General features: G+C 37.2%; 1 long non-coding RNA gene across 1 annotated transcript; it reads right to left on the bottom strand.

The window, feature by feature from the left end:
- Positions 1–3,611: 3,611 nt before the first annotated feature.
- On the bottom strand, positions 3,612–5,651 carry LOC109466532. Its single transcript, XR_002140024.1, has 3 exons — positions 5,565–5,651; positions 3,960–4,337; positions 3,612–3,690 (listed from the first exon to the last, which is right to left on the bottom strand). It is a non-coding gene; the product is annotated as an uncharacterized LOC109466532 (long non-coding RNA).
- Positions 5,652–7,210: the final 1,559 nt, after the last annotated feature.

Here is a 7,210-nt window from a genome sequence, read left to right as displayed (position 1 = left end):
GACCTTTTTTGGTCGGAAAGCATGCGTTTACTTAAAATTTAAGAGGTCTTTTAGCTGCCTTTAAGTTTCTCGTAAACATTGTCTTTACGTGCCCTTTCCGTACTGCTGGAAAGATACGTTTTTCACTTTAGCGGTGCCTTTACGCACTCTTTATGTCCGTAAAGGCTTCGTAAACCATTCCTTTAATCACTGTTTACGGACAATTTTAAGCTTTAAGTTGCCTTTCCAAACATTTGAATCGGCTGTGCATAACCTTAACATACGTCGGTATATGTGAATATGATGACAGAAACAGATATGATCTGTGAACAATTTATTGAGTAAAGCATACAAAATACAATGATTCCTAATGAAATGTTTTAGAACAAGATGTTAGCTCATACTATATTGTCACATTATTACGTATCCCTCCCCAGCTGCAGATTACGTATAATGAAAACAGTTCAAATAATATATTCCTAAACTAAGCTCACCGATACAAGGAATTGACTACTTGTATCTCCAAACATATATTTGATCAGCTCCCTCGTATACGGCATTTTGTAAAAGATATCTCCTCCGTCCTCCTGGCTGTTGTCAGACGGGCCGAGCCGGGCCGAGAGTCGTGTTGTCGTTGCCGCTGCTTAGAAGCCCCTGGATCCTTTCCGACTGGGCCTCCACCAATTTCAACATATTCTAAAGAAGTCGAAATATTTTTCTTGCCTTTCCTCGCTCCATGAGATTCTCAACTTCAGCCATAATGTCTCGATTAGAAGGAGGATCGAAGTGTCTTCGAAATAGACGCCATAAAAATGAGTTGAGTCCGGTACATTTGAACCTCGCTGTCTTGTATCCCATTGGGTACCGCCCTATCACATGACACGTTCCTCATTGGGTGTCTGCATATGGATACTTTGTAAGTTCAAGAACTTTACATAAAAGCAATGTAAGTTTTGTCATGCTTCACAAATAAAGCAAAATGAAAGTGCGAAGCCGGCTGGGCGATAAACCCGTTTATCTATTTGCCATTTGGAACATGGTTAGACGTTAAAAAAAGCTACGTAACGGAACATTTCCCTTTCAGAGGCCTTTACGAAGTCGTAAAGTCAACTGAAATATTTTCCCACCTTTAATACTTCTTTACATATGCGGAAAGTTTGCTTAAATGTCTGTATACATTTACGTCGTATTTAAGCGCGCTGAAAGGTGACGGAAAGGCGGACTTTGTCTTTCAGTGGCCTTTACGAAGTCGTAAAGTCAACTGAAATATTTTCCCAACTTTAATACTTGTTTACGTACTGCACAAAGTTTGCTTAAATGTCTCTATATATTTACGTCGTATTTAAGCACATTGAAAGGTGACGGAAAGGCGGTATTTGCCTTTCAGCAACCTTTACTAAGTCGTAAAGTCAACTTAAAATTTTCTGCACCTTTAATACCTCTTTACATATTGCGGAAAGTTTGCTTTAATATCTGTTTTCGTGCTGTGGGACGTACCAGAAGGTCAAATTTGGTGTCATTTTAAAGGTAATAGTCCCGGTATTGAAGGTCCGCAAACTGTTTGCATTTATCTTGTTTGGTTTTGGACTTATAACAGTTTGAAGTTTTAAGGGCCAGCCTTAAGGTAGGATTAGGGTTAGGGCTTTCCTGACGTACCAGAAGGTCAAATTTGGTGTCGGTTGAAAGGTAAAAGCACCAGTAAAAATTTCCTGCAAACCGTTTGCATTTATCTTGTTTGATTTTGGATTTATAACAGTTAGAAGTTTTAAGGGCAGCCTTAAGGTAGGATTAGGATTAGGGCTTTCCGGACGTACCAGAAGGTCAAATTTAGTGTCGGTTGAAAGGTAAAAGCATCAGTAATAATTTCCTGCAAACCGTTTGCATTTATCTTGTTTGATTTTGGATTTATAACAGTTTGAACACGGCGGTCTGTCACTACGGCATTCTTTCCCATTGCTATGCGCGTTCGAAAAGGTATCGGGTTACAAGACGCTATTTCGGCCTGTTTTGGACTACCCGTAAAATATTTGAAAATGAACAAATAATATTTAGGGGTAAATTTCGTCAAATTAAAATGAAATTATCGTCTTAACATCCTTCAAATGTTAGCTTTTTATGTTAAATCACTGATTTTTAAAAATTTCGCTCAGAAAGACGATTATTTTCCGGTTTCCGAGCACAAGTCATGTCACGTTTTTAGGCATATCTCGTTCAAACCTGGCTATGTATATTACCCCAGATCCCCGATTTTTATATTTTTCGCAGACTAGGAATAAGATAAAAAATCGTGTTTTAGGGATTTTTTAATTTCTGATTGTAAGTCTAGTTTTTGTCGACATATTGGTGAAAAAATGGCATTTTTTGACATTTTTCTCACAAAATTACCCATAATTCAAAATTGAGGCCATTTTTCAAAAATCCCTAAAACACGATTTTCGGGACAACCATTACAGTCATTTTGAGCCGTAAATGGAGTATGTTTGACTCTCCATGTTTCCAGGTTTGAACGAGTTTTGGAGACATGTCATATCGCCAGAAAGTGTGCATTGTGTTATTCATATAGGTGTAAAGAATCATTACAGTATTCAAGGTCACCCAAGGATACGACAGTAGCTTCGCTACATGTTACATACCCACCAAAAATTATAGCGGACATGTGCTGTCCAGGAAACTGTTTGTATCTATAGAAAAGTGTTGTTTTTTATCTGTTGCGAGGCATTCAGGCAGAAGGGCTTGTTTTGCCGCTTTATTGTAAATGACCGCAGGTGACCCCGAAATAGAACGCGGGTTCGATTCGAATTGCCCAGATCGAACACGATCGAACACAGTTCGGGTTCTATGACATGTGGGAACTTTTCAGCCCAGATTTTACCACCGTGTTTATATCATATTTTTCGTTCTCAAAAGCTGCCCGGCCGGGCCCCGTGTAGGAATTGTGACCTCAGCATTAGTGACAGACCGCCGTATTCATGCCGGCGTGTACAAGTATTGTGATCTTTAAAGTCATCCACCATGAAGGTAGTAGCTTCGTTTTATGTTCCATGTCTACTACAAAACGATTGCATACATGTACTGTCTAGGAATTGTTTTATTTGTATTTGTCCCCTGTGTTGCTGGCGGCATTAATATAAGTTGAAAAAACTTGAGTGTGTCGTCACCACGTCTGGTAAGTACATGTTGGAATAAAAAAAAGAATTGCTTTATATTTGTGAAAAGGTGGATTTTTCTGGTAGGAAGTACCGAGTTTTATGTAAAGAGGGACCAGAAGACCCAGGTTAATTGTAAATGACCGCGAGTGATCCCATTTTTAACACCATTCTGTTCGAATTACACACGGTGTAAAACACACGGTGTGGGTTCTAAAACAAGTGGGCAAATTAGGGACCAAAGTTAACCACCGTGAGGACATGTGTTTGTGGAGAGCCATACCCCAAGCACATCAAATATTTATTCATACCTGTCAAGTATATATCGTTTCCGATGTGAGTTAATCAAAACGTACAAATCGGCCCTATGCAGCATGTAGAAAACTGGTGTGTTACTTCTTAGCTTCAATACACCAAAATCTAAAATTTTATGCAAAGCTGCTAAAACATTGATAGTTTGACATAAAACTAATTGTATGTACACTCACGTGCCATCAAAAGTGGTGTAGTGTGGATCAGTGACACCCTTGCAATGGCCATTTGCGCCCGCGTCTATGGTTCGTACCTGCGGTTTAAATAAATGAGTAAATGAAATAAAACAGATCAAATTTGATAGCTAGAGTTCCCATGCGAGCTAATGTTGTCAAGCAAGACGACTAATTTATTCTTTTGATTAGATTTTAGATCCTAGTGCATATATGTTCAAGTGTGCTTATATATCTTCCGATGTAAACATAGACACATTATATTTGTCAAATAATTAATTAGACAGAAATTAATCACTGGATATATATGTTAACAAAAGGAAAATTATAGAAAAATAACTCATATTACCTGAATGCCGTCCGGAGTGAAGCCACTGTACGTGGCTGGGACAAATTTGTCTTCCAAATCATGGTAGAACTCTGACGTTGGAATGGGTTGAAAAACCAACGCATTTACCCGGTCTCCATCTGTTTGGAGATCTTGTTTAGCAAATATAGTAGTCTCCGTTGCCTCTGCTCGATGAGTTGCTGTGTTCCAATTTTTTGAATAAATTTTAATGATACATTTGTTTTCGTTTCCTGTTCCCGTTGTGACGTCATTAACATGTAATTTGATGTCGATGGAGCAGCCTTGATGATTGCGATCGTCACACAGAAATGGTACTGTGCTGTAAAGTAGTAGAGTGTCGTCTTGTCCTTCCGCTATCTCCATGTATGTTTTATTAGCCTGAAAAATGTATTGTAATGTGTATCTGTACCATAGAACTTGTAACTACTATTTTCATTAAAATATAGTAAAACCAACCGCCTATTGATTCTGACCACTATAATTACTTATCATTGTGGAATAAAAGGCTACAACATGTTTTGACCTACTCACTACATTCAATAACAGTAATTATTATTTTTAAGTTAAACATAAAGCAAACAATCAAAATACATCGCACGTAAAAGTTCTTAAGACATGGCAACTTTAACACGGAAAACAATCTAAGAAAAACATATCGGAGACCTGATACTGTATGAAATGTTTAGAGATTTGCAGAGGTCATTCTTAATTTGTTTCATTGCTTATATAAATAAATTAATAAATTTCAATCAATGGTTTTCTCAAGGTAAATACAATGTATTCTAGATAAACGATAAAGTCCTATTCTTTGACAACGTTTATTTAACCTTTTTTATTATCATTTATGCAAATCCATATTTACACAATATACACACAGTGACGTTAAGCTTTAACTAAATTTCCACATATATCGATTATAGATTAGATAACATTTTAGTACTTATTATGCAAACTATACCATTATTTAAATAATTTGTAGTATCTTTTATTGTTTTGCTTGCCAAGTCACATACATAATATTGATTGAATTCCCTTGGTGTTACACTGAAATTGTAAAATTTCCTCTAAAACATGCAAACTAACTTGGCATTTGAAACATTGAAACTGATTATGTACACTTTTATCTAGTAAGCTATCTGTCTAGAAATCTGGAAAATCCGACGTTCCTTTTATGACTTAAATTATTTATTTTAAATTTCATGTTAAAAATTTCGCCAGAGACGCCCCTGTAGATCCGGACCAAACCACGTGAGAACCAAACGCAAATCACTTGTTCCTGGCGTAAAAAGCTATCAGCCACAGAAAAAAAAACAAAGCATGTCCAGGTCAAAAGATATGCTGCAGTAATAGGGTAAACCAAAAGTAGGCCCAAATTTTAACATTGACCTTTTTCTGTCCAAGACATACCCTATAACCTAATTTCATTACAATTAATAAGCTCTTCTAAAAGTTATAATGACCTGAACATGAAGAAAAACAGACAACAACACACCAGCTAGACAGGGAGAAAATATTTAAATTAACGTTTCATTTAGAGAAAAACTATTGTAAAGTCGCCAAAACTGTATTGAAAAAGTGAATAAAAATACAAAGAAGAATTCTTACTTTAATCCCAGCATAGTATCCGTTACTGTGAAACTCGCGGCTCTTCTTAAGTGGAGTATTTTTCCAGAAGGACTGTACAACACACGATACCTGTAGAATGAACGATAGTTAAATGTACATTAATAAGCAAATGGCCTTGAGAGGCCGTGAAAAAAGGCGTATTTTCAAAAAAAACATGAGTGAGTGAGAGAGAGAGAGAGAGAGAGAGAGAGAGAGAGAGATTTATACCCAAACCAAAGTCGACTTAGTCACTAGTTATTTTGCATCGATTGTTAATGAACTGCCCCGTTTAGATCTTTACTCCCTCCCCCTTACTCCCTCCCCCCGTACCTACTATCCCCCTCTAGGCCACCTCGCATGTCTACATGGGAGGTTTACGACACTCTTAGACGTCTCAACTCCCATAAAAGCAAAGGTCCGGACAACTTGTCCCTTAGAATTGCTAAACAGTAAGCGGCCAAACTTGGCGCAGTTCTTGCTCATATCTTCAGCTCCGCTTTACAGGAAGGCTACGTCCCTAAACAATGGAAACAGGCCATTATCTGTCCGATACCGAAAAAGTCACCAGCTACCCTTGATAATCCACGACCAATTTCCCTCACCTCAGTTCTCAAAGTGTTTGAATCATTTGATACGAGATGGGTTCTCCAGGACGTGGCAAATGTACTAAACCCTAACCAGTTTGGCTGTAGAAAAGGGATGTTTACACGTACTGTTCACTACCTAAGTACAATGGTCAACTCGATCCTCCTAGGTATCGAAAGCCCCCAAAGCATCCAAACAATTCTCCTGACAAATTTTAGTAAAAAAAAAAGCTTTTGATAAAATTAATCACACCAATTCAATAAAAAAAAATGTTACAGTATGGGGTTAGCACATCAATTTTACTTTGGCTCTGCAATTTTCTTAACCCTATCTAGACGGGGGGGGGGGGGGGCTAAAAGTGCCCGCGCCAACTTTGATGTCACATAGCGTCTGAACGGCTAGAGCTAGAACCGCCAAACTTGGTGACTTTTCGTAAAATATTGTTGGCAACAAATCTGTATCATTGGAATAAGATTATGATTTTTGGTGTTGCCATGGCAACGGTTTTATGACAGGCATTTTTTGCTAAATTTAATAATTTTCATTTCAACAACAGAATTTTAAGGGTTTTATGTCAAGTTACACATGGTTTCTAATATTAATAACATCTCCGATAACAATATGTAAATATTATCATTAAAATGCATAATTTATGCTAATTTGGCCAAAATCCAAGATGGCGGACCATATCATTAGATCAGGTATATACGGGTTATTTTCCTTAAAATTTCATCAATACTCCCATTTCTTTTTACAAAAAAGGTTTGTATGAACGTCTTTAGTCTGTTTACAATGTATTTTAGGCTTTATGCTGAAAAAAAACCATTTTTCAAATTTCAAGATTGATGATCCAAGACGGCGAATAGCTAATGTATGCATGGCGTCATTTTATGACGTCACAGGTGTTGCTATGGGAAACATAAGACTAAGTACACCCTAATATTCTGTCATGAACACTTTTGGTAAAGTTATGTCGTATACCGTTTAGTTTTCAGGGAAGAACCTATCTAGGCGTTTTGGCCAATAAAATCACATTTATGACGTCATAATGACGTCATATT

The sequence above is a fragment of the Branchiostoma belcheri genome, unplaced genomic scaffold, assembly GCF_001625305.1.
Source record: "Branchiostoma belcheri isolate BF01 breed outbred unplaced genomic scaffold, Haploidv18h27 scaffold169, whole genome shotgun sequence".
In the NCBI taxonomy this organism is placed as follows: domain Eukaryota; kingdom Metazoa; phylum Chordata; class Leptocardii; order Amphioxiformes; family Branchiostomatidae; genus Branchiostoma; species Branchiostoma belcheri.
Note: the sequence above shows the minus strand (reverse complement) of the source record. Positions and strands in the feature narration are given on the sequence as shown.